Below are 18,622 nucleotides of genomic sequence, written 5' to 3' on the forward strand. Positions count from 1 at the left end.
TGAAACAATTATTTTGTGAAGCAATTGCAATCTTGCATTTACCACCAAATATGTTGCATACTTATGTTGAGACGACTGCAATCCCCTTCATAAGTATGTTATCTCCAAACCAAGCAAATATTTCAGATTCCCTAGGCCTTTCAACTCAAACATGCAGGCCAACTTCTTAGTATCCTCCAATCTCTCCAGGTTATCTCCTGTGATAATCATATCATCTACGTAAATGAGTAATATGTAGAGGAAGACAAACAAGCAAGATCACAATAGTTTTGCTCAAATCCAAGAGATTTCACAGTCAAACTAAACTTCTCAAATCAGGCTCGTGGTGCATGTTTGAGTTCATATAGAGCTTTGTGCAGTTTGCAGACTTTGCCTTCAGGATTTGAGTCCCTTGTGTAAGTTCTATATAAACATCTTCTTCCATATCTCTATTCAAGAAGGCATTATTAATATCCAATTGCCACAAATTCCACTGTCGTACTGCAACCACGACAAGCAACGTATGTATAATAGTCATATGAACTACCAGAGCAAAAGTCTCAACAAAATCAATTTCAAAATGCTTATTATATCCCTTTGCTACTAATCTTACATTGTATCTTTCAATAAACTTGTATGCCCTTGGTCGTTATCTTATAAACTCACTTGATTCCAATTACATAATTTCCTAATAAAGGCTTTACCAATTCTCATACATGCATCATCTCAAGGTTATTCATTTTTTTAGCCACAACACTTTTTCACCCTTCTTTTTCAGTTGCCTCTACATAAGACTCAGACTCAATGTATCAATGCCAAAAATGTGCAATGTTTAAGAGAGAAAGACACATAAGATACAAAATGAGGAGGAATTGAAGCTCTGCACTTCTGCATACCGGAGAAGGATGAGAAGAAGAGGAAGACAACTCAAATGGAGACTAGATATGAATGGCCGGATACAACTAACAATGGTATAGGGTCAGAATTGGCCTCTTCACTTCTCACTTATTCGACTTCCATCTGGTCCAAGAAAGGGATCTCAATAATATTTTCATGTTTTCTTGAATAGGTTGATTCAAATCTTCCATCTCTTAGCTGAACCTGCCCTCTTTAAACCTCCACATTTTCGTTCACAATCTCTCACCAAAAGGAACCAAAAAGGACAAATCAGACTATCTCTTGCTTTTTCTCTAATCTGGCTGAAATAGGGCATATCCTCATGAAAGACCACATTTCAGGATACCCAAACTCTTCTTCCAATAAGATTATAACATTTATAACATTTTTTACCATTAGCGAAACTAAGAAAGCAACACTTACCAATTTGAAGAGACAATTTATCTCTATATCTATCAGGTAAAGTATGAAGCATGTATATCCAAATACTTTCATTGTATCATAATTTAGAGTTCTTTCATATAATTTTTGAAATGAAGATATACCTTTAAGAATACTCGATGGCATATATATGGTTTATCCGATAGATATCCAGTTGAACTACATCCACCCTATAAGCTTTGAGTACACCACTTCTAAACAAAAGAGCTCTTATTATCTTCAAAATATGTCTATTTTTTTTTCAGCCACTCCATTTTGCTCAAGCATATAGGAACAGGATTTGTTATGATCTATTCATTTTTTGCAAGAACTTCTCATGTATAAAAATGACATATTCACCACCAGAGAATTCAAAGTTTATTAATCTTAGCTACAAACTAATTCTTAATCATAATGCAAATGTTCTTAAAGATATTAAAAAGTTTACTTTTATTTTTCATAAAATATAACCAAGTAAATATTGTACAATCATCTATGAAAGTAATAAAATATGATGATCTTCCTTTTTTATAAGACCGGTAATGAACCCCACACATCAGAGTGTACAAGATCAAAAGGACTCTCAGACTCTCTATCACTAGACCTAAATGGCAAGGCATGACCCTTTGACAACTTACAACTCTCACAATCTCGAACATGACTAGATACAACTAATTATGACCTACCAATACTCTTCGACGACAACAACTTCTGCAACCTAGAGCTTGAAATATGACCCAATCTCTAGTGCCATGAAATAGATTCGTCTATGATTGAAGTTCTTAATTCGATCCTAGATCTCTTTTGTACTCTCATATCAAGCTAATCTAGGTAGTATAAATCTCCCCTCTGGCCAATCCTAATCTTCTTTCCTGAATTAATCTTGCACCATACAATCAAAAGAAAATAAGGTAACACTACAATTAAGTTTGGTAATTTGACCAATAAAGATAAGATTTATAGCAAGATATGGAACATGATAAACTTAAAATATATTGATCTTACTATCAGGATAAGAGCTAAAAGTAATGAAATTGGCTTTTGAAACAAACATAAAAGAACTATTTGTAGAAAACACTAGTGTGAGAGAGAGACATAGGCTCATGGGTTGTCGTGTGACAAGAAGCTTCTGAGTTTATTAACCAACCCGAAGCGCAATCAGAGATACCAACAAAAACAGTACCAGAGAAAGGAGTAGTGGAGGAAGAAGCTATGATTGATCGAGCAAGCAGTTGCAATTGTTGAATTTGTTGTTGCATCAGTTGCTACATCTCCAATAGCTGAAGTTGATAGATACTAAACTTATCTACATACCACTCAAAAGAAGCTACATGAGAAAATGGAGGTCTTTTTTTTTCCAAGTGCGATTAAAGTATTAAAGAAATTCACAAATAGCCTTCTGACCTTTGGTGATATTACCTATAATCACCTAACTTTTCAAATATTACTCTATTTGCTCACTTTTCTGTTGTTAAATTATAATGTTACCCTTAACAAAACAGCAGCAGCAAATAATGTAAGGGAAAACAGCCATTTCAACGCAAACAGTGGGTTGGATGCAATCTTTTCTCAAAGACAAAACGAAAGAACGTAATGGACGGTAATATTGTCAGTTACCAAGTTAACCAAACGGTACCAACGGGGGTTCCGCTTGTCTAGCAGGAGAAGTTAGTGCATGTCACCTTGTTACGACGTTGCAAGTTTGAATCCCAATGGTATATGGTTGTGTAACTGGTAGGAGTCTGCCTAACCCCTTTCTCTGTTGGAGAAAAAAAAACTTAACCAAAAGATCATCATTGGACTTAAACCATGATTAATTCAACAAAAATAGGTTGAAGTTGCTACATGTGATATCGCAATTTATGAAAATCTCACAATAATATCGCGAGAAATTGCCTGAAAGTTTAAAACGGCAATTTCTCGCAAGATTTTCAAAATATCATTAGATTTATGAAAAAACATAAATACCGCAATTTAAATGCAATATTTATGTTTTAAACAGCTATTTATCACAAAAAAAACCTATATTTTTAATTTTAAATAATTTTTATTAATATTTTCTTATAAAAAATAATTTTTTATTGCCAAAAAAATGCAAGACTTGTGGATTTTTTTCAATTTCTCGCGAGTTTTTGAAAAACAATAAATTGCCGATAAAAACTTTTGTCATTATGCCTACGAGACTTGGTTTGTGTATAGCAACCACTGGGAGGATATCTATCTATCAGGGCAGAAGCATCCTAACACAGAGTTTTCATTCCTTGGTGTAATAGCATTTATGCCCCATAGCAAATGGGTCACTTCACTAAGAATTTGCTGCTTTAAGGATGAACTATTGGGAGGCCTTACAATGGCTCTTTTTACGTTATTAATGTTATTAATGAGTAAAATGAAAAAGAAAAGTTCAGCTCACATTTAGAATTTCAAAAATGTGAGGGCTATATTTGGAATTAAGGGCAAAAGCTTAGCTCCTAAATAAACTTTTTTTAAATACAACGATGAACATATCTACTTAGGATTAAGCAAAATACATGTTCAATTTTTTTTCCAAAAGGACAGTTTAGAACCTAAATTGTTTAGGAGTTACTCATTGCTGATTTACAATCATTTCCATTAGTTTATGTTAGTTTCATTTAAAAAAAAATCATACATTACTTTATTAGTTATTTGATTTTGGTTTAGTTCATCTTGTCCATGACCCAAGTTGTCAACTAATTGAATAGCTTCCATTTTCGATCTTGGGCTGGGTAGAGTCTAACCCTGACTCTAACCTAGATTTTATGGGCAGACAAAAATAATAAGGTTATGTTTGGAAACAAAAAAAATCTCATGGGAAAAAAATTTGCCTATGAGAAGTTTTGACATGATAACTTTTTTAAATAAAAAACTTTTACTTTTTTGTGTACCACAAGAAAATTGGAATAGAAAATATGAGAAAAGTGAGAAAAAGAGGTCTTTCATCCTCCTTTCATAAAGATAGAGGGGTGGTTGACCACGCCCAATAGAGAGAGTGGGTCGATCAACCCTCTCACATAGAGGAAGAGAGATGGTTCAAGCATAAGAGAGAGAGAGAGACGGTCGCTCAACCCTCTTAAAGAAAGAGAGAAAGAGATGAAAATGGTGGTGGGTAGGAGGAAGATGATGATGGAGGAAGCTCTTCTTGTAGTGGGATGAGATGTGTTGTGGGTGAATGGTTGCCCTAATAAAAAATAAATTTTTATAAGAAAAATCCTTCACACCCAAAGTAGAAGAATTTTTTCTATTAAAAATCAAACTTTCCTTTCAAAAAAATTCTCTCGTTTGGAATGATTAGAAAGGTTGTAATCTTTTATTTCCTACTTGTGTTTTATCTACAATTTTCTCACTTCTAAAGGTGGCCCGATAAAAAATGGTCAGACATGGGACTTATTTCTCAAAGCCAACATGGTTCAAGTTCATATATGAGTAACATATAGAGGAGTCAAGTTAAATAGCCTACCTAGAAAAGTATAACCTAATTTTATAATATGGGTTGGGAACCCAATCCAGTCTGTGTGACATGCTCGCATTTCACTATAAATGTTAATGAGTGAGGCTCAAACCAGAGTCCCACATCTACCATTCTACACACAATGCAAGCTCCCATACACTACCATGTTATTGATGTCATTAATGTTGAAAAATTTCTTTACGTAGTGGGTCAAGAAACTAAGCTTGAACTAGGTATGTTTGGAGGCATGCATATACACACTATCTTTCAAGCAATAGTTACCTCACTTAGGATCAAGTCCTCGATGCAATGGGTACTCGTGTAACTATGCTCCCAGGATATAACTGAGCTTTCACCTACTTGAAAAAAATTGGTCAACCCCCTGCACTGTGTGAGACCCATAACCTCAACATGAACCACCTTAAACAACCCTTTGACTAGGATAGGAAGACGTAGGATCAAATTGGGTATGGATCCTAGGTTTGAATATGGTATGAATTCAAATTAAGTGGGTATAAATTTGAATCAACAACTAGATCTGCATCTTAGTAATGAATTCAAACAACAATTGAATCTAGATAGCAACTTGATCTGGATTGGAATAGTAACTAAATTTGAACTTCAATAGGATTTGGCTCTTAAAAATAGATCCAAACTCAAACCTCAAAAACCAAAAAAGGAGAGAGAGTGCAGAGCTTGTGAAGAGAGCACTCATGAGAGAGAGAGGAGGGAATAAGATGAGATAAATGAAAGAGGGTTGAGGTTTATATGGGCCATACCCCCCAGCCACCATAAAGGGCCTTTAAGAGGCCCAAACGATCAGCAATTATGGGTCATGGCTGGCTAAAACGGTCAACCATAAAGGCCAAAAATGGTTGGCCAAAGGGGTGCCAAATATGGTCTAAGAATGAGCTTGATTGAGTCAAAAATCAATGAGACTGGGTAGCTATGGATCGTTTAGATTATTAAAGTCCCATGCAAAACGTTAGGGCAAGGTCCAAACGATTCTGGGTTAGATTCTAAGAGGTTTTAATGCAAAGTCAATGTACATAAATGGCCTGGTCAAAGTCGATTTTACACTTGATAATTAAATCTATCTCAATTACTAAAAAGATAGATCCAAGATCAAACCTAAATTATAAGGTCCAAATCCAAATATAAATTCAAGTTTAAGTCAAAGGACAAGGGTCAATATCAAGGTCAAGGTCAATATCTAAGTTCCATGAATAAAGAGATGCATAAGCCCAAGATCTAATGCTCTCGAGGGACTTGCCCTTTAAGGCACCACCCCTTTATATAAAGACAAGAGGTTTTCCAACATCTTTCAATGTGGGACTAAACTTTTGTAGAGAACACAACACCCACAAACTTAGGAAAATAGAAAAAATAGAGAAAAAAATTGGGAACAGTGTCGAGCCAAAATCCAACAATCTTTCGTGTGGGTTAAAATTATAGAAAATGACTACATAGGTTGTTTATGAAGGACCTCAATAGCATTAGCTTTGAATTAAAAATCCTAAATGACCTTTGAGACACTGTAACACACAGTTTCACTCTAGGTGATCATAATGTGTCTACAAATATATAGAAGCTACACATTAAGGGACCTATGTTATATCTCGGTCTAATGAGTTCTCTAGAGACAAAGTCCAAGTCCTATAGAAGGTGACCCTCACCTTCACACTTGCATAGGTAAGTTCATCAAAGGTGTAAACCTATCTCAAACACTTCAGTCATAAGGCCTATGAATCTTATTAAGAGTTCAATTTTAACTCAACCTCCATACACAGGTTTCGAGCTCTTGACATCATAAATAGAAAAATTATTAAGTGTTCAATCCAATCACTTAGAGACAAAGACTTGTTCTTCTCATTGAACCACTAGACATGGTTTGACCCTTATCAATTGGTTGACTTTCGGTTAATAGTGATTGTTTTTATAGATTTTAACCACATTCTTCTCAATGTCTTAAAGACGATATCTCGAGAAAGTCCTTTTATCAATGGATCCACTAAGGCTTGACAAAATTTTACATATTCAAATTATATTACTCCATGCTTGAGTAAACTATTCACATAATTATGTTTTAGACTGATATGTCTAGATTTTCTACCATGAATATTACTTCTTGCTTTGTATATAGTTGCTTGACTATTGCAACACATAGTTATTTGGGATATTGGCTTATCTCCTAACAATATCTCAATTAAGAGATTCTTTATCCACTCAACTTTCATACTAGGTAATGTTAGTGCTATTAATCTTGTCTCTATTTTTTAATGGGTTATTATAGTTTGCTTCTTGGATCTCCAAGCAATTGCTCCAGATCTAAGAATAAATATTTAGCCACTTGTACATAATGATTCATTAGAATCATAATTTCAGTTTGCATCATTGTACCCTTCAAGTATAGTGGCTTCTCTTTTATAGAATATTCAATATTCTAGAGTTCTTCTTAAGTACTTCGAGACTCGATATATAGTATCTCAATGCTCTTGTCTTAGATTACTAGTATATTGGCTCAACTTGCTTATGTTAAAAGTTATGTCTAGTCTAGTTTCATTCACATCATACATGAGACAGACAATAATATTTGCATACTCTAATTAGAATATACTTTTTTTAATGTTAGCCAATAGCTTAACACTAAGATCCATTAGAATAGCAACAAGTTTATAATCATAATGATTATATTTTCTTTAAAAAAAATAGTGTAGTGGGATTGAGTTAATATATAATCATTCTTGTGTCTGATCAACTTAATACCAAGTATAACAACAGTTGAACCCATATCTTTCATCTCAAATTTAGATAAAAGAAAACTTTTGGTATTATTTATGCATTCTATATTATTACTCATGATTAGTATATCAACCACATAAAGACAAATAATTGTAACATGACTATTTTCTACTTTGCTATATATGCATTTATTAAAGCCGTGGATTTTAAAACCATATAAAATAATTACTTCATCAAATTTCTTATGCCACTTTTTAGGTGATTATTTCAAACCATACAATGACCTTAACAGTTTACAAACTTTCTTTTTCTTGACCTGGTGTGATATAATCTTCAGGTTGTTTCATATAAATTTCTTCTTCTAAGACACCATTTTAAAAGTAGTTTTGACCTTCATTTGATGAATTTAAAAATTATAAATTGATGTCAAAGCAATCATAATTCTAATAGATATCATATTACTTACAAGAGCATATGTGTCAAAATAATCAAGTCCAGGTTTTTATTTGAAACCTTTAACTACAAATCTAGCTTTAAATTTTTCAATAGAATCATTTGTTCAAAGTCTTCTCTTGAAAATTTATTTATATATCAAAAGTTTAAAACCATGGGGTAAATCAATCAAAACCCAAGTTTTATTTGCGATAATAGAATCTAATTTACTCTCTATGACTTCTTTCTAAGAAAGGGCATCACAACAAGTCATAGCTTCTGAAAATGGAACATGGTCTCTATCTGTAAAACCCGCAAAATTTCGATAATTATCAAAATAAATAAATGATACAATCCTTTGAAATAAATACGGTAAAGTGATATAGAGTCAGTCCAAATGGATCTTGAATCCAAACGGGATCAAATGGATCCAGTATTTGGATTCGGATACGATGAATGGATTTGGAACCTAGACGGATTCGAAACCCATTTAAAATCCAATTGGATCTTAATGGATCCAAATATGGTTGAATTGCAATCAAGGTCCGAAAATCTAGGTTCAGAAGATCTAAAATATAATTTTTATCCAACTCGTATTTGAGATTCGTCGAAAACCAATTCGTATATAAAGGAATTAAACAAGGTCAATATTGCAACAAGTGGTGTTGTGGTAGGATGCACAGTTGTGTGGAACCACAACCCTTGTTCAAAACCCTCGTCCGCGGAAAAATCCTATGAAAACGTACATGATAGGGACTTGGATGGATTTTCATAAGAAGATAAAAGAATTTTAGTTGCAAGAAGGAGCAACTAAAGAGGAGTTGGTGTAGTGGTCAAGAGGTTGTATTCTTAGGGAGGAGAACTTAGGTTCAAACCCCTTGGGCGCTAGAATGTTTTATTTAAGAAACTGTTTTTATGTATAAAGGTCATTCAACCATAACGAGGTTAAATACAATGGTGTTGCAAGATATTGCAACGAAACACATCCTGGTGCACTGGTGGGCCTTGTCACCCCTTATGGAGGAGACCCCAATTCGAATCCTCTGGTGCGCAAACAAGGCAGAGTAATTTTTTTTCAAAAAAAAAGAAAGAAAACATAATATCATATAGTAATAATTTTTTTTGGAATAGAAAACGGGAAGGATGTTTCAACTTCCCCAATTAAGACGTTTTAAATAAAAACTGGGGTGGTACACAAGGAAGGAGGGTTGGACGTTTTCCCAAATGGGAAGCCCAACCAAATACGTCAATGAAAAAAAAAGGGGCGCTTGGATTTTTGAATTATGGGGTGGGAGTTACAAGGTGGAATTTATGCGGAGGATTTGGGAAGTGAAAAAAAAATGGATGCTTTTGGGGGTTTACAAAGTTGGACCCCTTGGGACTCGCGCTTCTCTTTCAAGCTTCCCTCTCTAGTTTCACCATTTCCCATTCTCCCTCTCAAACTCTCCATCTCCCACACAATCTCCTTCTATCTCCCACGCCTACTCTCTCTTAGCCCAGTCGTGTAACATTGTTGTCCCCTTCCACCATTGATTTCGACGAGGTGTTACTGGGGAAAGACCGGACGTCCAGTAGGGAATGAACTCTTCATCTTCAAATTCGCGTCTACATGAGGTAAGGGCATAAAATCTTTATGCATGTGTAGGGTGCTATGGAATATAAGTATGTTGCGCACCATCTTAATGTAGGTACGAAGATGTGAAAAATTTGGCATGAGTCTTAGTCATGGCTATTGTAGGATCTCTGTCCTACTATAGGTCTTACTGTGTTTTCGTAGATATATTAATTTTCAAGCATGTATTGGATTTGCGGTGAACCCTAATTCAAAAAGAAAAAAAAAGTGTGTTTGAAGGGATTTCACTTGGAGTCAATATTGTTCTTTTTATTTTTACAACATTAGCACACATCCATTTGATTTTCTGGGTAGTATGACATGCGATAAACACGTTCTTGATCCTCATAAAAAAATTTAATTTGTTTTGGTTTGGAAAACTCTCTAATACAAATAGGAGTCCAAGGTTGTATGTTCGACAGGATTCTGTGATAGCCCTGTCAAAGAATGTCTAGACGAGTGGGGTTATAAACTGCATGTTCTGGGTTTTTGCTTAAGTTATGACATCTGCTGAATGTTTTGATGCTAGATTAACATGGGTTCAAATTATCATTGAAAGCATGTCATTTTGCTACATGTTAGCAACATGTGTAAGATGTAATTGGCCAATTAAATCTTAACAGTCATGACAGTTTGCAATCTGAGTTTCAGTGCACTCAGACTTCGTATTAATGTTAAATTTCAGTACAAATGTGATGCAACCCTTTACTAACAGTTGAAGTTGGAGTTCTATTGAATTCAGACTTAGCGTTAATATTAATTACCATTCTAAATGAGATGCACCCTTGATTGACAGTTTGCAATCTGAATTTCAGCAACTCAGACTTAGTGTTAATGCTCACTATCATGCAAATGACTGCAAGTTGCAAATCTGATAATCTACCATTATGTTTTTGCTACTAGATATGAACACCCTAATGTGAAATCTTGATACTCAGACTCTATCATGAACCGATTAGTTTCCCTGTTGAAGTAGCACATATTCTTTTTAATGTCATCTTCAGATGATTACATGATCAAGAGTTTGTCTTAGCATCTCTATTGCGATAGGTGAGAAACATGTAATCATATACCGTGAAGCACATGGGTAAACCATAATGCTCACCAACAAAAGTAAGCCATGTGTGTTGTGATTTCTTTTACTGTACTTAGAATGATAAACACATTGTGGCATCTAAATACAAACAGATTGTTTTTTAGTCCTTTAAAGTATGCCATAACACAGAGGAGAACAAATGAATGTATCACTTGAATCTTCTCTTTTTTCTTCTTTTCCCATGCCAAAGCTAGAGTTCTTAGCACTGGGGTTTTGTTCCTCATGGTTCATCTCCTAGGATTTCCGTGATATGAACATCTATAGTTCTCAAATTCTTTCTTTTACTGTATATAAAGGGGTTTTTGCCAACTTTACATAGATCTTAGGTGTGCTTAAAGGAATTCTCAGTTTTGTTATTTTATATTTTTTCTCTAGATAGAAATATCCTTGTTCATAATGGTTTATTTTTTATAAGTTCATTAGATCTGGTATTTTTTTCTAGTTTCATGGATCATATTTTTGTGTTCAGAAGTAGAGGATTTTCAGCTCTTTTGTTGTTGCTTACTGTTGTTCAGTTATTTTCTGTTGTGGTTGCTATGATGAAGATGGAGTAAAATTATTCAGTTACATTCACAATAGTTATACATGTTATTGTTTAAGAAGTTTTTGGAATGCTCTTAGTTGCGACACTAGTAAGATTGTGAGAAATCACAAATGATCTTTTTTTTTGGCCAATGAATCTTTGATATGTTCTTCAAGTATCCTATAAATTAATTGGTCTGAGGTTATGTTGAAGTAGTTCCATCAGTCTATCAACAAGTCAATACATGAAAATAAGTTCTTACCATATGAAGCATAGTTAATGAATAGAACATTTCTAACCTATTATTCATAGGAGAGATGGTCTTTAAAACGTGCAGTTGGTCGGGCATTTTAATGGCTAAAAGACATTGTGCACAACAGAAACTTTTGCACCCTCTTGTGCACTATCGAATGAGTCACTTTGACTTCAATCACGGATGGTGGTAGACTGCACAGAGGCAGTGGCAAGGCTTTTAAAGACCTTCCTATGCCTAGTCTTAGCTATCGCAGGACTGCTACATGTTGATGACGCATTGCAACCCGACTACGGTCTTAAGAGTATAAATATACATAAATGAAATCCTTTTGAACAACAAAGGTTTTGTATGTGATCTTTAAATAATAAATGCTTAAATAATATGGGAATTCGGAATGGTTTTTACTATCATAGTGTACGAATACACATTTTTGCAAAAGTTGCATTTTTGCATTGTTGGTTTCTAAAATGAATGTTATCTCATTCTTGAGTTGTGCAATGCCAAGTGTACTTCTTATTTCCCCTATAATAAAATGTATGTTATATTTGAAATTCACTATTATGCCCTTGTTCAACATAGGTCAGAAATGCACCGATGCGCACATACGTTGGTTAGGGCAAAGGCTCACTTTAGTGCACATGTTTCAATAGCACGATGAATTTCTTATATGCTTGTGAAAAGAGTTATGCATTAATGAATGTAGCATATGAATGAGATATCCATGACATATTCAGGTTAAACATGGTGTACATATGTAATTGCCATATGAAGGTTTTGGTGCATGAATTGCATGTGGTTAAATACACATTCTTATTATAATGGCACCAATAAAAGAAAAACTACAATGGCACGATGGTACAAATTAAAACTGAGCATGTCAAATCCTTGTGATACCATATGGGCACCGATGATGCTATGTGAATTGCATATAATTGAATCATGATTTCATGTTATAACATGTTTACATGCTAGTTGTTCTATGTATGTTCTTCAAAAGCTTGCATAATAAAAAACATTTTTGTGTCATGATCATGTGGAAGCTTAAAATTGAGCTTACAGCTTCGCAAAAAGCTAAAAGTATCATACGAGCACTTATGAATGGTTGAAGTTGGATTATGCCAGGTTGTAGCATAACTAGTGGGGTATGATACGTATACCACAACACCATAAGCAAAAGCTAAATGAATACATGATCACATAAATGAAAAATCTAGATTCTAGGCACACCTGAAAGATGGTGTATGTTACTGAACCCAAACAAACAAGAATGAAAAATATGCATATAGAAAATTAATAAGGGATTTTGGGTATACCTAAAAGATGGTATATGTCACTGGTTTCCTGAGATACTGGGTATACCTGACAACGGTATATGTTACTGGTTTCCTAGGGCTCTGAGTACACTTGAAAGATGGTGTATGTTACTAGACCCATGGTTTACCTTGGAGAGGGTAGATGGTACAAACTCCGTAGGACATTCTTATTTTTGTAAGAGCTAGGTGTCTCACCCGGTCCCCAGTGCTTGGAGTTAGGGGCCAGGACTATCAATGCATCCTAGGTGGTAGATCCAAGTCTTCTGTAGAAGTATATGATGCATCTTAATTCTAGTTTTAGCCATTGGGGAGTACTCTCTCGGTCATAAACAGTCCCCTTTAGATATCCGTACGGCTAGTCACACGGGTTATAAAATAATAGACCCTCGTGTGGCCTCGGTCCGCTATGATGTCGAATGCATGTGCGTACCCACAGGATAATTAACAAGAGAAACTTAAAGTTAGTATATTTCTAAAAGTCTTCAAGTATGTATATAATACTTAGGGTTTCTATGGTTAGGGTATGATTGCGGTTCAATCGTGTGATGCATAGCTCAGACATGTATTTTCTTTAAATGTAGAAACAGGATAACCTAAATGTGGTTCATGCATATGATGTATCGTGCTTTGATGTTTATGAAATATATCATGAAATACTTGACCTTAGTGAACTGTACATTCATCACTTGTCTAAAAGGTTATTAATTATATCTAAACATGTTGCACATATACTTGTACACATGACATTGTGCACATTCATATGAATATTATGCTTCTTACTCAAACGAGGTAGTCTGACCCCTTCTGAATTAATATTTTTCAGGAAATAGTATGGCAAGCAATTGCGGTCGTCGCTGCGGACAGTGCCATGTGACCATATCTTCTTCGGATGTCCTGAGGAATTCTGACTTGTAATAAATCATTAAGTTGTAATTGATAACTTGTAGTATTTCAATGCAAGAGTTTATTTTACTTAATGCCTTGAGTCTGTGCTATTACTTGTAACCTGCCCAAATAATTTGACTAAGGATTTGATAAAGCTTTTCCACTGTTGTTTAAAAAAAAAATTATTCCAAAATTTTCAAGCTAAATATTTGGGGCGTTACACTATCTTTCATGTAAAGATGAAAATGAGGACCAAAATCTTTTAGTTTTTTTATCTTTTACTTTTTTAAATTTCAGGATTTTCAAACTCATAAATTCTTTTCTTTAGATTATTATCAATAACTTTTAGATATTCAAGTGATTTTAAAGTTAAATCTTGTCTAAATTTGACTTGGATAGATTCTAAAATTACTTTGATTTTAATATCTACAAATCTATATATCTTACTATTTTGAAAAAATCCAATGAAGACACAAGTTTTGGTTTTTTAACCAAGTTTAGCTAATTTTGGTTCATTAAGCGTAAGCAATACAACCCCAAACTTTTAAATAGTTTAAATTTGGTTTTCTACCTTTTCAAAGTTCATAAGATTAAAGTTAGAATATTGAACTCTATTTAGGATATGACATGAATTAAGCAATGTATCACCCCATATATTATAATATATTACAACTAATAAGCATTGAATTAACCATATCTATAAGAGTCGTATCTATACATTCAGCTACACCATTATGTTGAGGAATATAAGGACCAATATTTTGGCTATGCATTTCATGATTTTTACAAAATTTAATGAATTTATTTGAAATATATTCACCTCCTCTATGAGATCTAAAAGTCTGTATTTTGCAATTATAAAAATTTTCAACCTCAGTTTTCAAAATATTTTTTTTTTAAATCACATGCATCAATATATATTAAGTCTAGCAGTTTTAAAGTTCTTTCAACACTTAGAAAATATTTTTTTTCAAACTTTGCTTGAATACAAACATCACGTTTTCTAACATGTTCAATTTTGCATTTAGGAATAAGTTCTAAGTTAGACATGCTTCTCAAAGACTTATAATTAACATGTTTTAATCTAGCATGACATAAATCATATGAGACAATCATATAAACAAAAGTAAAATCAACTTTATTAATCAAAATTAGTTTGAACAACCCATTGATGGCATAAACTTTGCCTACAAACTTATGGTTCTTCGACAATATAATATTGTCGGATTCCAAAACAACCTCGAACCCATGAGTTATAAGCAGATAGGCAAATACAAGACTTTTTGTGACGGTTGGTGTGTGATACATATTTTAGAAGGTTAAGCATTTTTCAGATGTGAAATAAAGTTTCATACTCTCTTTTTTAGGAACCTTAGCTTCATGTTTATCTCATATAAATCATATGGTCTTTTGTGTCAGTTTCGTATAATTTAAACCTACTTCTATCATTGTATGAATGAATAATTGATCCAGAATTTATGAATCATCTTTTATCTGAATTAATCATAAATATCTCACTAACTACACCCACCAGGTCGTCATCGAGCTTACTAACTTTATTGCCTTAAAAAAATTTCCTGTGTCGGCATTCTCTCGTATAGTGACCTGATTTTCTATAAGTATAGTAAAAAACATAATTTCTCTTTTTAGAAATGATATCAATTTTTTTATTCTTGTCTCTAAGTTTGGGATTGAACTTTGGTTTGAGTTCAAACATGTGTACCTTAGCACGAACTTCTTTTACTTTATCTTTTTTATCTCGAGATCAAGCTTCTTCCTCGATTCTAAGATGTTGAAGAAGTTATTCTATGTTAAACTCTCCATTCTTATGTTTTAATTTATTTCAATAATCTTTCTAAGATGGGGTCAATCTACCAATGATTGCAGACATCTATAACGATTCATCAATGTTCATACCTTCATACTTGATCTGATTATCTAAGATCTGTATCTCATAGACTTGAGGTAGCAGTGAATTATCATCAAAGAATTTTAAATCCATATACTTATTAACAAAAAACTTACGATTTCTTGCATCATCCATCTTATACTTACTTTCAAGGGCTTCTCACAGCTTCTTTGCAGTGCTGACTTTTGAATAGAGGTTGAACATAGTGTCAGAGAGTGCATTCAGTATTTGTCTGTGACACACGAAGTCATCCTGTATCCACTTTCGTATTTCAACAATAGTTTTGTCCTCTTGTTCTTCAGGACAATATATCATTCGTAAGCACATATACCATATTTACAATCATGAGGAAGATTAGCACCATGTGTTGCAATCGTTTAAAATTGATGCCATTAAACTTGGACAATTCGAACAACTCTAAGCTTCATAGCTGTCATATATAGGTCTATAGCTTAAAAATTATTAAAAAATTTGCTTTACTTAGTAGGTCAGACAACTGAGCTTGAACTAGGTATGCTTGGAGGCACGCGTATACACGCACTATCTTTCAAGCAATAGTTACTCCACTTAGGATCAAGTCTTCAGTGCCATGAGTACTTGTGCAACTATGCTCTCAAGATACAACTGAGCTTTCGCTTATTCGTAAAAAAATGATTTATACCCTACATTGTGTGAGACCGATAACCTCGATATGAACCACCTTGAACAACATCTTGACTATGATAGAAAGATCTATTCTCAAATTGGGTATGGATTTTAGGTTTGAATATGAGTCTGAATCCAAATTGTAAGTAGGTATAAATTTGAATCAACAACTGTATTTGGATCTTAGTAATAGATACAAACAATAATTGGTTCTATATAGCAACTAGATTTGGATCTAGATAATAACTAAATCTGAACTGTAATAGGATTTGGATCTTAAAAATAGATCAAAACTCAAACCACAAAAACCAAAAAGAGGAGAGAGAGAGAGAGAGAGAGAGCAAAGCTTATGGAGAGAGCACTTGTGTGTGTGTGAGTGAGAGAGAGAGAGAGAGGAGAGGAGAGAAATGAGAGAGGGCTAGAGTTTATATAGGCTCCAGCCCTCCAGCCACTATAAAGGGCCTTTAAGATACCCAAATGTCCAGCTGGCCAAAACAGCTAGCTGTAAAGGCTCAAATGGGTTGGCCAAAGAGGAACACCAAATGTGGTCCAAAATGACCCTGGATGGTCCAAAAATGACTTTGATTGAGTCAAAAGTCAACGAAGTTGGGCATCTATGGACCGTTTAGACTATTAAAGCCCCATGCAAAACGTTAGAGCAAGGTTCAAACATATCCAGGTCAAATCCAAAGAGGTTTTAATGCAAAGTCATGGTTCATAAATGGGTTGATCAAAGTCGATTTTAGGCTTGGGGATTAAATTTGTCACAAGTACTAAAAAGATAGATCAAACATCAAACCTAATGTCTAAGTCTAAGATTTAAGAATAAAGAGATGCACGTGCCCAAAATCTAATGCCCTTGAGAGCCTTGTCCTTTAAAGCACCACCCTATATATAAGGATAAAAGGCTTCCCAACACCCTTCAATATGTGACTAAACTTTTGTTGAGAAGACAATGCCTACAAACTTGAAAAAATATGAAAGATAGAGGAAAAATTTAGGAATAGTTTTGAGCTCAAATCCCAAAATTAATGGTTTTACCGGTACTTGGCAGCAAAATTTCTTCTCAACTCAATCATCCCAACCCAAAGAGTCTGGATCAACTCATCTCCTAGGTCATCCCTATCTTCGTACCCCATTTTGGGATTTCATTCATGCAAGTTGTTTGATCAAATCAGAGTCCATAGCTACGTCATTCATTTAATAAAGATCAACACTTGAATCCCAGAAATCAAACTTGTTTGCCAGTTTTTTTGGTAATTAAAAAATTCAATGGTTGAGAAAGCATAAGATTTTATGATTAAAAAAAAAATAATATTTTTCCCATATAAAAAAAAAATGATTCAAAAACCATATTGAACCAGCTTATGAGGTCAAATTTGAACAAAACAACTTCAATCAATAAGATCCATAGGGGTATGAAGATGGGGATGAGAGGAACCAAATTGCCACCCAAAGCGGATATGAAAATTGAATATGAAACTATGGTTAGATATGCCATTCTCTCATATCTAACCTGGCAACTACCATAACCTAAACCATATCCGACAATATGTGATAGGGTCAGAGTTCAGATTCACTCAAACAGGTTGGATGTCTGAATCATTGATAACCCTAATATTTCTTGAGTGGACCAAATGCTTAGCCTTTTTTATTCATGAGTTGCTCAAGCCCTCACTTTTTTTTCTTTGGATATGTCAAAGGAAAATCCCCTCAATCACCAACCGCAATAATTGGTAAAACCCTTGATGTCCGCTTTACCCACCACCCACTGTTCAACCTTACAGCAACATATGTCACCTGCAGGTTTTAAAATTGTGATGTCCCATCAACTTGGTGACGTTCACAAGCCTGCTCATTTTATTAACCTAGTTCATGCAAGTATAAAATGACTCTATTCTAGCCTGTAAGTTGAAAGTTACAGGATTTATAATTTTTTCCCCCCAAAATCATGGTCTTATGGGATTTGCATATGTTGAACGAGTTTGAAAACTTGCAAATAAGCAATAAATCCTAACACCAAAATATAAGATGGGATGTCGTGAGGCCTTGGACATCGCCTTACAATCAAACTTGCAACAAGCATAGAGCAGCACTATGAGGTGAGTCCACACTTCTAGGGTTTATCACTATAGGTGGGGCCATTTGTGGTCGATCATGGTGGATTTCCTTCTCATCATAGGAAAAAACCCCAAAAAGACTGTCTCAATGTTATGCTTCTTTGATGAAGGGGCAGAATAGAAGAACCGAGTTCATAAGACTTCATTCGAATCCATTTTTATGTTTTGAATTTTATTTAGATCAATCCATATTCACTTGTCAATTAGATTTAGGAAACTATTTTAGATAAGGTTTATCAAGATTGGAAGTTGGATTTATCAAAATTAGAAATTTCTCATCTATAAATAAATAAACGGAAAATATATGAATCTAATCAAAGTTGA

Source organism: Nuphar pumila, chromosome 17, assembly GCF_984573655.1.
Source record: "Nuphar pumila chromosome 17, dmNupPumi1.hap1.1, whole genome shotgun sequence".
Classification (NCBI taxonomy): Eukaryota; Viridiplantae; Streptophyta; class Magnoliopsida; order Nymphaeales; family Nymphaeaceae; genus Nuphar; species Nuphar pumila.